Source organism: Chrysemys picta, chromosome 7 (assembly GCF_011386835.1).
Source record: "Chrysemys picta bellii isolate R12L10 chromosome 7, ASM1138683v2, whole genome shotgun sequence".
Taxonomy (NCBI): domain Eukaryota; kingdom Metazoa; phylum Chordata; order Testudines; family Emydidae; genus Chrysemys; species Chrysemys picta.
The window spans coordinates 70,646,844-70,660,926 of NC_088797.1; the positions used below are offsets into that span (position 1 = coordinate 70,646,844).

Sequence of the window (14,083 nt, forward strand, 5' to 3'; positions counted from 1 at the left end):
AAAGATGAATATTAAAGTGTTTCTATTTTAAGGTTCTGAAAGATTATTCATTCTGTCCCCCCCCCCCCCCAAGCTTTTTACATCATCAAATTAAATTGGGTTTGGGTTGATAAATGAAAAGGATTGAAAGATGAAAAGTTATTGGCTCATAACATAGCTGATGCTTTCACAGCTGTTGAGTTTCTAAGGCAAACAGAAAATCCATTATATCTCTTTCCCATCCATATGGTCGTGTTTGCCAAAGTGTTTCTGATGTTTACTTGAATAAATCAAAGTTGTTGTTTTGTAAAGAACTCCTTCAGTGCTCTCGGGGGGCCAGGGCACAGTTGAACACATTCACCAAAAAACACCTTTTAAAAAAAAAATAGATCACTGGTTGATTTAAAGGAGAAGAAAGTGAGGTGTTATGTTTTGGTGGTTGTGATTTCAATCAAATGTATCACTTGTTCCTTCTCATTATTGCTACCAAGCTAAATTTAATAATTATGATAAATTCATTTTTAGCATCTTAAATTGTTCTCAGAGAGACTTAAAGGTTGCATCTTTTTTCTCTATTTCTTACTCTAACATGAAGACCCTTTGACCCTGTTCCCTGCTCTTTTGATCTTCCTACATTATTGTAAACATCTACATGTCTTTAGGTTTTTTCTATAGTTTTGCTAGTACCTAAAAACTGAGATCTCTGAGGAAAAAAATGGGTGGAATGTGTTCATTGAGAGTCCAAAACCTCATGTAGCTTTTTATTTTTTAAAAAATGAATACAATGGCTTGCACCGCACAGATCATTTTACTGTGAAAAGATTTAGACATAATTGTATTTTAAATCTATATCTTTTTTTTCTTTTAGCTTTTGCTAGTTCTGGCTAATCAATTTTCTTTACACTTGTGGTAAAGTTAGTAATATTCTAAACTGTCTTTTCTTTGTCTTGATGGTATTTCCCATGAACGTGCTTTGGGTAATAGATTGTATAGTTCAGGTATTCATTTGAAAGTGTTTTTTTTATTGATCCCTATCCAAGCTGAATGAATAAACTTGCTGTCATTAATGTCATTAATGTGATGGTGGACCAAATTATGATGACATATAGCAAATGTTTGTGAAGTTTTGTGCTCAAGATTTTTCTGTGACTTCATGTATTTTACTCTTGCCTTCAATTTTTTCCTCTCTTTTTAACATTTTTTTTTAAATCATTTCCTCTTTAAATATCAAATCACCCTTTGGGTTTTTTTTTAAAGTAAATCCTTAAATAACTAATTTCTGGACTCATCTATAGCATGGAAGTAAGTGATCGGACTCTTTTATGTTGGCCTATTTGAATAAAATAGACTGCTGGTTAGCACCTGTACGTTAAGCTTTCTCTTAGTCAGGTTTGTTATTGCAAACATTAATGTTTGTTTTTGCCCTCCGTCGACTGATGTTCTTTGCTCCTTCATAAATATCCCAGAAAGGTTTGGGCGACTGACGTATTTTGAAGACTCTTGTTCAGAAAAACTGTCAATACAATTTAGGATAATTATATTCGTTGTGACTTCAAGAAGTCTAGCATATTAGCAGTGTGAAATGGGTGTCTATGGCTGGAGAGAAATCACTGTTTCACGTTGTACAACAGTGTGACACCAACTCCTATTTATGTCACTTTAAGCTGAGTTCATAGTGGTAAACAGTTATGTCTTGGATGTATGAACAAATTTCTCATAAGTAACACAGGGAGCCTCAACCCATTTAGAAGCTGAAATGCCCCTATCATGATGCTGTGTAAATTTTACATGTGCTGGGGGGGCAGGAGCGGAAAACTAGTTAATTTGTCTCAGATTTTGTTGCAAAAGAGAAGCACAGACACTATTCTATAATAGTGTTATATTTTTATTATGGGTTGTGAAGAAACTGCATCTCCTATTACCTGTGTAAAAACTCAAGGTTATCAACACAAAGAAATAAGCTTTCACTCAGATCCTCTTAATGCATGTTTGATTTATCCATAGCTGTGAGTGTCTGAAGCTTAAATATGTAGATGTTCAGTGAACACATGTGCACACTTGAATTGTTAACCCAAAGATTTCTTTAATTTGAATAAGAATGTTTTTGCCAAGTGACTTGGGTTAACTAGTCTGGTGAGTATCCTGCTAGCAGAAAAGATTAGGATTGGTTCCCCTGTGTTGCTAGGCTTGGAAAAGTACGGAAGACCCTTAGTTTAAAGCAGTTCTGAAACAGAAAAGATAGGATAGCTGCTATTAATTGCATCATGGTAAACAATTGGCAATGTGTGAATCTCTTGCCGGCATTGATATTGACATTTAATGGCCTAGAACTAAATAGCATAGGGATGATGTTTCTCCACCCATTAGGACTTGTTTTTCTTCAGTGTCAGATGAAAAAATGCCTACTTTTGCCTTATGCGTATGTTGTATATCTTTTCCAAAAGTTTTACAAGTCCACAACTGTTCTGAGGCTATAGGATGTTCATATGCACGCTATATGATCAAGTTGCTCTGGGCTTTTTTGATTGGTTTCTAAAAGTTCCTCTTGAAGTGATTAATTGGGAAAACGGGACCTTCTTCAACTAAGGATACTCTGGGTTAATACCATAATTAGCCACTCCAGGTTCTGTGGTGTGTTGAATATAGTTTTTATTTCTAGAAGGAAATGGGCATCTTGATACTTATTGCCAATAGACAGATTAAGTTGTGCAAGCCTTACATTGTAACATGCCTCATAATGACAGAAAGAAAAAATGCTGCAACATGGGAATACCACAGGTGGAAACAACTAAAGTTCTCTTGTGTACAAGCCGTTTAAAACATAATTTGTTTTTTAGATTACTATGATATAAAACTACAGATTAATTTAATGGTTTTGGTATTCAGCTAAGGGCTGAGCTGTACTCAATTGATTCTTATGTGCAGTTTTATGCTCTTAGATTTATTGTTAATGCTTTATTTTGACTGGCTGCAATTTATAGTAGATTCTGCTGAGCACATACTTACAGAGTGAGGACAGACCTTCATAAACCAACAGCTCAAAGAAGTGACACTTTTTCAACAAAAGTTCAGGTAGTTTGGGTTATTATATGTATTTCTTGGTAGGGGAAAAATGGGTTTTCCCTGTAGATGAATATCTGTAAGTTCCCTTTAAAAGGACCCAGTATACATTAACATCTTCAGTTCAAGGAAATGCTAATGAGATCAAACTACAGAGCAGGTCATCAAATGGCTCAAGGACCTTGACGCATATTTGGCTGCATATCTGTGTCTCTCTCTCTCTCTCCTCTCTCTTTTGGCAGTCTGATGTTCAGGCAATATGTGATTTCCATTCTAATTTGTTTAGATTATAACCCTGACCATAGGGCAGGAGAAAATGGAACTTGGTCCCCAAAAGAGAGTCATTTCAAGAAATCTTATTCATTCTTTTTTTTAAAGGGAGATGAGGATGAAAAGGAAAGTTCAAAATGTCCTTGGTCCTAATTGCCAGAAATAATAACACTAAGGGGACAGCCTGGCTCCTGCCTATCTCTTCACTTTTTTCCTTACTCTCTTTCATGCCCCATCCCCTCCCCTCCTCCAGCTTCTTCCCAAACCATGTGCAGTGCTCCATGGGTCCAGTGTTACTCCCAGTGGAGCCCCAGAGCCCTCTGTACATATGGATCTTTGAGCCCTATTGATGTTTAGAGGTCCGTTTTGCACAGAGCTCATTGCAGGATCAGGGCATACATCAATAGCAAAACTCCCATTAATTTCAGGGGGAAGCAGGTAAAGGGCTCTGTGTCCATCCAATCTAGCTGGCCCCATCCCTCCCCCCATTCATCCCTGGTCTCACATGCCCCAACTTTTTCCTCTTTCCAGTCCCAAAGAACATGAACTTCTGCAAGGAAGCCTACCAATTCCATCCCATTCCTTGTTCCCCCAATTCACTGTAAATTGTGTGCACATTTAAAAAAAAAATAAGTTGCACCTTTAATTTTGTAATCCATTCACATTGCTGTCCATTCTTCTCTAGCTTCCTGCCCCAAATGGACATGTGCGCACACACTTGCTAGTCAGTGTGCTACTCTTCAGGGCAAAGACATTGTCTTCCTATCAGCCTGACAAGCACGGTCAATTAGTCTGTTTGGAGCCCGCTTGACAGTGCAATGACATTGCAGTCATGACAAAACCCATCAATGAAAGCAAAGTTCCTAGGAAGGTTTAAAAAAAGACAATATCTTTACTTTTAAACACTGCATTCAATGGATTTTGATCAATAGAAAGGCTGCTTTGAACGTTAACATGAGCAGTCAGTTCATATGACAATGTTGATCTTGTATCTGTATACTAAATTAGTGTATGGTGTCAGCATCCAATTTTCTATCTGTCATATTACAATGGAAGATAATTTCACTTTTTTTTTTCCAAGTGAACATACTTTTCATTAAAGGTGCTGGTCTGAAGATCTCTCACTCAAAGAATAGGTACATCTCTGGTAGCAACAGTGTAAGTGTATCCCTCATCTTACCCTTTTTCTGGAGGGACCCCGTAGGAGTTAAGAAGATTAGTTCATTCTCCATGCGCTCTAAGTAGTTGGCACCTCTGTTCAGATTGCAACCTGCCCTGTTGCCACTTGTGACAGGAGGCTTTGAAAAGGCCTGAGATTGGTCCACAAAAGTCAATGAACAGCTGCTGGATGGGTGGTAAATTCTTTGACTGCTTGATATTTATTTTTATTTTTTTGGCAACCTTAATAACGTTCTTTGAACTTTATTAGTATGTGATTTTATATATATATATATATATATATATATATATATATATATATATATATATATATATATATATATATATATATATATATATAATGGTAGTATGTGATACTGTGAAAATAATCTGAAGGTAAGACTTCATACTCCCTCTCTTCCCCTCCCCAAACCTTTGTCCTTGGCTGCTCTGCTCCACCTAGAACTGAAGCAGCAAATAAAGTATCTCGTGGGTTAGGAAAATTCAATAATGTAGGAGGCCAGTATTCTCCATAGAGCTTTTCTGTGTAAAGTTCACTTAGAGCCTATCTATGAACACAATGTGTAACACAGGCTTTCTGTAGTCAAACCCTGACCTTCAGTTCTCCAGCACTAGAATGGCCAACAGTGATATTTTCTGGTGGCTGGTTTGAATCATTTGATTTTGGTTTTCAGGGTGACAGTTACTCTGCCTGATGTTGTTTATTTTTAATTGTGGTGATAATGCTGCACAACATAGCTGAGTTAGTGTAGACAAGGTCTGAAGTAATCAAGGTCTGTATTAGCAAGGGCTGTTGCATATTCAGAGTGAGATACATTAGCAATGCTGCGTGGGGGAATTTTCTAATTTTCTTGGTACTTGATCATTGCTATCCCTTGATTTGGCAGCTTCTGATCATTTAAAATCCACCAAGTTATTGTCCAGTTGTTTTCTCTAAACTTACTTCTTTTTAAACTCCCCATTTCTGAAAGCAAACACCAGAAGCATGGCAAAAATAAACATGGGTGCAGGAACAATAGTGGGGGTGCTAAGAGCCATTGAACCAACCTCTAAACCCGGTATATAATGGAAACCATTTCAAGCCCATGGGTGCAGCAGCCCCCCCCCTCCTCCCCCGCACTCCTAGTTCCAGAATTTATGAGAATAAATACAGTAATTGCAACAGAAGAAAGATGGTTTTGTGGTTCCTGTGCAGGGCTGAGGCTGGAGAGATTTGAGTTTAGTTACCCAGCTGTGACTTTGGATGAGTTATTGTGCCTCAGATTCACTTCTATAAAACAGGAAAATAATACTCAATTTATCCATCTTGTTTAGAAGGTAAACTCGGGGACTGTGCAGCGCATGATATCCTGGGGTCTCAGTAGACCCTACTGTTCCCATCTGGAATACAAACAATTGTTCTTGAGTTGTGCTTATATATTTTCCTAGAAAGAAAAAAAGTTTCCCCTTGAAATGGGTCTGTAAATAGGCTCAAAGTCTTTTAATCTGGAAGAGACGCTGAGTAGAATGTCTGCAATGGAACACAAAAATAGTCAACTTAATGAGAGGCCTTAAGGGGAAGTTACAGTGGTCACACACACGAAGGAAATTAAAAAGTTTACTGAGTTAATCTTTTTAATAATGTCCAACTGAATTACCTTAGGAATCTGAGTAACTAAATCAGCTTTCTCTCCGATTGTACAAAGAAAATGGGTACAGTACTTCGAATGGTTATCTAATGGTTTTTCAACTTGTGCATTTAGAAAACTAATTCAGCATTATATTTGGCTGATATAACAAAGGTGCTTGTGTTGCTCTAAAGAGTGCTTTTAATGCACATTTTGTCTAAAAGAGCTCTAAGTAAAGTCAGTGGGGATTTTTCATTTATTTCAATAGAAGCAGGATCAGGCCCTGTATAAGTGTGAAATCCTGACCATATGATATCAATGGCAAAAGTACCGTTGACCTTCAGTAGAGCAGGTTTTCACCCAGTATATTCTGTAGTGCACTCTTCTTGGACCAGACTCACCATTGCCGCGGAGCACCTCCCTTTTGCCTCCTACATAAGTTCTGTTTCACAGCCCCAAGCATGGCAAGAGGGTGGCCCTGCATAGGGTTACCATATTGAACAAATAAAAAAAGAGGACCCTCCACGGGACCCTGGCCCCGCCCCTTTCCCACCCCAGCCCCACTCCAACTCCGCCCTAACTCCGCCCACTCCCAGCCACGCGAAAAGGGCTGCCCGAGCGCTACCGGCTTCACGGTTTGCCGGGCAGCCCCCAGACCCTGCGCCCCCGGCCGGCGCTTCCCCAGCGCAGCTGGAGCCCAGGAGGGGAAGCGCCCAGCCGGGGGCGCAGGTTCTGGAGGCTGCCCCGCAAACCGTGAAGCCGGTAGCGCTCGGGCTTCGGGCAGCCCCATGCCTCCGGACCCTGCGCCCCCGGCCGGGCACTTCCCCTCCCGGGCTCCGGCAGCGCAGGGTCTGGAGGCATGGGGGCTGCCCAAAGCCCGTAGCGCTCGGCTCTTAAACAGAGCCGAAGAGTCAGGGGAGGAGCAGAGCCTCCGCATCTGGAGGCTCTGCTCCTCCCCTGACTCTTCGGCTCTGTTTAAGAGCCGAGCTGCCCAAGCACTACCGGCTTTGGGCAGCCCCCATGCCTCCGGACCCTGCACCACCGGAGCCCGGGAGGGGAAGTGCCTGGCCGGCGGCTGGGGTCCGGAGGCAAGGGGGCTGCCTGAAGCCCATAGCGCTCAGGCAGCTCGGCTCTTAAACAGAGCCGAAGAGTCAGGGGAGGAGCAGAGCAGCCGCGGGAGGGGAAGTGCCCGGCCGGCATTTTCCCGGACATGTTCGGCTATTTGGCAACTCCCCCCGGCCGGGGGGTTGATTGCCAAAAAGCTGGACATGTCTGGGAAAAACCGGATGTATGGTAACCCTAGCCCTGCACTGTAGTGATTGTATCCCTTCAGTGGCCCACAGGAGCCACTGAAGCAGAGGCCATCCAGTCCTGTACCAAGGGCTGAACCTATCCCAGCAGCCCCTGAGTAGAGGTGATGCAAGGCATCTCCATTCCGTCCCTGTGTTAGTGCCAGTGCAGAGATGAATGCGCCCCAACGAGTTTTGGGAGTTCTGCTGTTCTTGACACCTTTTTCCTTCAGGGAGCTGTGTCCAAATATTAAAGAGAGAGCAGCCCTCTAGCTACATAATATTCTCTATCTTGTATACCTGTTCCCTTGCTCAGCATCTATTGGTAGAGTGGTCAGCTCTTCCACATACTAATGCATTAATATCTCAGTGCAAAGGGAAATGAGACTCAAAAAAGTAATCCATTTGCAAAAGCTGTAATTGAAAATGGCTTTAACACAATCTTATGTCTCTTTTCAGTGCCAGCCATTGGGCCAAATTATGCTCTTTGTTCTACTGATGTAAATCCAGGACCAAGACATTGACTTTGCCCAGAAGTAACTGAGAGCAGAGTTTGGCTGAACAGAATGTAATGTTCAATAGTATTACATAAACTCTGGCTTGAAAGGGAAGCTACAGTGTGCTCAAATGTAGTCCATGGCATCCATCTGTGCCCTTAAACAACAGGATCCATTTGAAATGAATTATCTATGTTTGGATAGGGAGTATCCAATATAGAATGATTAATATGTGCATTATGACAGTCAGTCATTTCAAAGGAGAAGCGGGTTAGAAATATGCGTGCTCTAGGCCTGTAATCAAGGCTTCTTTTACAAAGAATAAAAGCAGACACTGGCAAATTGGTTGAAACTATTTTATAAATTTTCTATTGTTATGTGGTCTACAGCTTTTTAAGACAGGCGGACGCACAGTTCTTGAAGTCTAAATACTGAGGGTGGAAAAACACTTTATAAAGCAAAGTCCTCTTTCCTAGTTCATAAAATTGTGTAGGTCATATTCAGAATGTAATGTCATTACTAGCAGGGGAACAGGCTAATTTCAAAAACTTTTTTAATTTAATAAATATACTGAAATAATAGATCTTGATGAAGGGAGTTCTCTTTGCTCCTTGTCTGATGCACCGACCTGCGATTGCATTGTGACAACTAAAAGGGAAAAGAATCTTTTTAGAAGAAACTTCTAACTCCATTAATAATACTAATACGTGGCACTTCTGTTGCGCCTCTTGTATCTGGATCTCAATATTTGTAAAGTATTTTAATTAATTAACCTTCCTCACTTTTTGGTGCTAGGTACTCTTAGAAGATATTTCAGAAAGGTATTTAAGGATGTTCTTAAATTTATTCCTAGTCAGCAGAGCATTTACATGCATCCTTAAGTGCTTTGGTGAATCGGACTCTTTTGCTGAATCAGTCCATTCAAAACTCCAGAAGGTAAAATGATATACTCGAAGGCCACAAAGAAACTCAGTGAAAAAAATTGGCATAGAATTCCTGATCCCACTCAATAACTTTGCTGCCAAAGTGGGCAAGACCTTGTGCAGAAAAAGAGTGAGATTTAAACAGCTCAAACTATCTTTGTTGAAGTTTCTCTGCCCACTGGTCACAGAGATTCAATAGTTCCAGAAGCAGCACTTTTTATCTCTCTGGGGATCAGGCTGACAAAGCACAGTGGGCACAGGATGGCAGATGGCACACAAGTTTAGTGCCTCCAGCATGGGGAAAACCATAGAATTTTAAAAACATGCTTCAACCTTTTACTCCACGAAGGTCTGGAGAGTTGGGGGGCAACTGACATGTTTCAGGCTCTTCACCATGAATGTATCTTAGTTAAGCAACAAAATAAGTGGGCAACTAATGCCATTGGCCAAGGTCTTCAAATGTGACTAGTGATTTTTTGGGGAGTGCAATCTGAGACACTTTAAAGGGGCTGGAAGGTCAAAGTGCTGAGCACTCTCCTCTGAAAATCAAGCCCTTTTTAAGCTGGACCTAGTTTGACCAACTTTAAAATCATAGCCATTGTTATTTCCAAGGCATAAGCAAAGATAGGTACTCTCACTCATAGGCCTAATATTACACCTTCTATTCCAATAGGTAGTTTTTACTCAAGTCCAGTTGACCACGCTAGGTAAGACATGGCAGGATTTGGCTCCAGGTCTTTGTATCAGCCTCCTGGTTCTTTTTTGAACTAGAGATATTTATTATTTATGGTGCAAAGCAAATGTTGTATTATTTAACATCATCTGTGCTGCTACTTAGGTGTATGTGAGTTATATAGTGCATACCATATTCTGTGCTATATTCCCAGAATATCTCCGCAAACAATATTGGATGCAAATACCAAAAACGTGATTGTCTCTTATTGATTGTGACCTATTCTGGGCAGGGACAGTTGATAACTATTTGGGCTGCCTCTGGATGCTACTACGGTACAGAGAGCTGCTGCTGCTTATTTTCTGTATACCTAGCCAGCCAATCTGGTTTGGAAGAAGGAATAGCAATGATAGAACATACTTGAGTTTTGATTTTGAGCGCATGGGTTTTCAAATAATGGAAAAAAAATATGGTTTTAGTGTGGAATTTTATTGCAGATTTTAATCTAACATCCCTGATGCATTCTGAACCAGAAAGTATCATAAACCGTTCTTCTTGCCTGGCTGTACTAAGATGGCAGGACTCGTCCTAAATTGCTTAGTTATAAGTCTGTTTCAGGCATCCAGAGAGTTTTTAAACACTCCTTTTTTTTTCAGTATGGAGTCTGAAAAATGTATGTAAGTGAAATGTAAGTGTTGCCAACTCAACAGCAAATGAGGTGACCTGAAGAGAATCAAGCTAGGGCATCTTAAAATCCCAACAAGAACGAAAATCCACATATATAATGGCTTTGTTCATAATCTAGGGGTTTCCAAGACATATGATGCTGGCGGAGAACAGGCTTTTTATATATATATTAGGTTTTGGTCTGGAATAAAGTGCTCTGTTTTGAGGTGTGTTCTACATCTAGGTGATAAGTGGTTAAAAGAAAGTAACTGGGTGTCAGGACTCCTAGATTCTATTCCCTGCCTCAACCAGGTCACCATGGGCTCTCAGTGCGCCTCAATAACTTGCACAGTATTTGGTGGGGGGGTTTTTCATAATGCCTTGGCTCTTGGAGCTATGTGATTGTGAGAATCTCAGCTTCCTTTTTATTGAAATAATCGTTTCTAGCCTTTATGGGTATGTAGAAAAGATGGCCCAAGTATACCCTAAAGGCTGAAAACCAGAAACCTAATAAAAAGACCCCCCAAATACAAACTCTATGGATGCCTGATAGTTATAACAATTAATGATTTTTAAGATGGACTCATGACTTATTGGGGCCTGACTTGTGATATTTGAATACTTAGGGTTGGCAATGCTGCAGTTCACCCATAGGATAATAGTGATTTGAGGTAAAAAGGAGTCGAGGCTTGCTTGTTCGTAAAATGCCCTATTAGTATGAGATCTTTGACACAAGTTATTATAATACTTTGCTTATTAACATTGCACTCCTCTCTCTTGCATTCGTGCCACAATTGTGATCGCCAAAGTCTTTGGGCTGGAAGCCCCATCATTTATAACTGAGAGAACTGCTGGTAGGGCATTTGGAAGTCATGTTGCTACCTTGATCTGAAAGATCCTGAATTTCTTGACCCTTAGGGCACATTGCAAAGTCTATCTCTTGCAGCAGGCTCTTGGGGAGGCTTGAGTTCCTGCTGGGACAATGGAAAGGCATTTTTAAGGGAAGTTGAAATACTTCTTTGACCAGCTTGGGTGAATGATGGTGTTACAGAGGGTGGAGTTCCCATTGAAGTTAATGGTTTGTACTTTATAACTGATTGTGTTTTTTAAAAGATCATAAAGCGCCTAGAGCCTGAGATGGACACAGTTTCTGTAGCTATATATCCAAATAAATAGATACGTACACATAATTAATCATCAACAGCCAAGTAGCCTGGAGCCCCATCCCTTTAATGTTGAGCCAAGCTGCTGGAGTTTCCAGCTTCCAGAATGACTGTTGTTTCATGGTCTTCCATGCCTTTCCTGAGAGCGACTCTTGTCATGTACTGAGCACTCTCGACACCCATTGAGTTGGAACTTCGCATTGATGGAGCTCAATGCCTCTCCCGGGGTCCTTATCATTAGGGCAGGGAATAATGAAGGGCTTTACCATTAATCCTTGTAAATGGGCCAGATTCCCCACATATTTCCTTAACTTTGCTGTCCAGAACAACACGCAGACAAGGTGCAATGCAGTTAATTGGTAATATCCTTCTTTACTTGCCATACCCTGTCTGAGACTTTGGGGAAGGGATTTCTCAAGAGAGTTAGAATTTAGATCTACATCCTGAGATCAGTCATTTGATTGGATGTTAGATAATTTCATGTTATCATGAAAATCATAAAAAAAAAATCAAGGATAGGAAAAGCCTTTTAGGATGTCTGTCAATGGCCCTCAACCCTTTCCAAACTGCATCCTCTGCTCACCTTTCTGTGACCCCCTATTTTGAGAACCCTGATGTAATTTATCGTCTTGCTAATGCAGGATTGTTCCCTACCAATGCAGGATGTTCCTGTGTGTGTGTGTATATATATATTTTTTTTCAATGCTCAGCTGGTTTTAAACTTCCCTAGCTTCTAGACTTCCTTTGGGAAGTCTGTTTCACAGGCTAATGCACTTAATCATTACACAGTTTCCCCTCTAATTCCAGGACACTCCAGAAGGAAGCATTTCATTTAAAATGCACTATGCTCTGTATAACAAGTATTTGAGCATCAGCTGCTTCCTAATTATTAGTAGGGGGAGGGCAGCATATGGGAAATGCTACAGATTTAATAAATCCACTGAGAAAGAAACAGAGGCTCTTGTTTTGTTTTTTCTTCCCAAGGACTTACTGGAATCCTACTTTATTTTGATTTAAAGCTGAGCTGTTGTTGCATCACCTTTTCCTACAGCAGAACAACAGAAACCCACAAACATGTGGAACTGCCATTGAAAGTGAAAGTGCTTAAGCACCTGGGCTGTGCTGTGTGATTAAATTTCATATGTCGACTTCTCAGTGCAGACACTCTCATTACATGACTATGTCATTACATGCCAGAATATCTGATTTTTAGGCACATGCTGTTGTCTGGAAAGAGGCTTTTTAAAATTTAACAGTTGCATAGCTCGTGGGTACCGCTAGCCTTACAAAAGCGTTGCTATCATGGGTCTTAATTAATTAAAATGATGGGAAATAGGGCTATTCATGCACACTTTACTTGGAACACTGTAGAATACCATTTTTCCCATTTAAAGATGTGCCCATCCTTAAATAGTTTCCAATTATTACTGGATATTATTACACAGACACACACATGCACACAAACAAAATGTGGAACATAAACCCACCATTGATTTTTAAATCTAGCATGCAGAGTGCACGCACAACCTAGTTTTTAAATTTAGGTTGACCAAAAGCCCACAGTTCTACCACCTTCCACTAAGGCTGTTTAAAGCTATGAACTTGGAAATCTAGTCAGTAGAAAAAAAGAATGAGTTGAACAACTAGTTTCCAATATTAAACCAATTGGAGTTCACCCTATCAGTTTGGGGGATTTTCAATCACATTATTTATTCTTAAACTGCATGTCTGTGTGTCTTGCTCTCTCTGCTGGCAGACCTACATATACAGGAGAAAAGTCACTGACTATGCTGGAGTAATGCATGGAAATCTGGCCCTAAGCACATGGTCAAATTCACTAAGGGCTTGTCTATACTTACCGCGCTGGTTCAGCGGCAGGCAATCGAACTTCTGGGTTCGATTTATCGCGTCTTGTCTGGACGCGATAAATCGAACTCAGAAGTGCTCCCCGTCGACTCCGGTAATCCTGCTCGCCGCGAGGAGTACGCGGAGTCGACGGGGGAGCCTGCCTGCCGGGTCTGGACCGCGGTAAGTTCGAACTAAGGTACGTCGACTTCAGCTACGTTATTCACGTAGCTGAAGTTGCGTACCTTAGTTCGATTTGGGGGTTTAGTGTAGACCAAGCCTAAGTGTTTGCTAATGTGCTTAAGAAGGTTACAGTCTGTTCCAAGGTAAATAAACGAAAACTCTCTAGTTCCTTCCAGATTTTAGATAACCTGTAACAATAGTAGATGTGTAATTTTTTTTTCTTTTTTAAATAGTGGTCTCTTTTTAAATGAAATTACATTTGCTGCTGTACTTGCTGGAAAGCAACTGTATTGTAACAGCTTCATCCATCCCTTCTGCCACAATAATCTTCCCAAATGGGAACTAAATGTAAACCAATGCAGTGTTGAGTTGAAATACAGCTGTGAATCAGATGGACTCTCCCATTTATCTCAATGAGGCATAATTCTTAAGTCTAAAGATTATTTTCATGTCACCATTGCCAACTGTTGCATTGCTGATCATTTTAGCAGCACCATCCAGATATAGCACCTACCTACTAGAATATGAAGGATACAGTGGAAAAATGAAGGCGTGGGGCAGCTGATTGCTGCCCAAGATTATTGGAATGGGGAATAAGTTCAAGTCTTTCCCTCCCAAAAGGCAGTTACTTCCTCTTCCCCTCAGGTTTTGGGCAGGATTGGATATGTATCCAACTCTCTAGTCCCAGAAGCCTCAGTTGATTCCTGGGTAACAAAACTTCACCTTTCCCCTACCCAGCTCTCAAAACT

At 40.7% G+C, this 14,083-nt stretch overlaps 1 protein-coding gene across 5 annotated transcripts in view; it reads left to right on the top strand.

Moving 5' to 3' along the window:
* Nucleotides 1–14,083, top strand: part of RET (ret proto-oncogene) — a 142,515-nt gene that overhangs the window by 21,718 nt on the left and 106,714 nt on the right. The window lies entirely within an intron of this gene.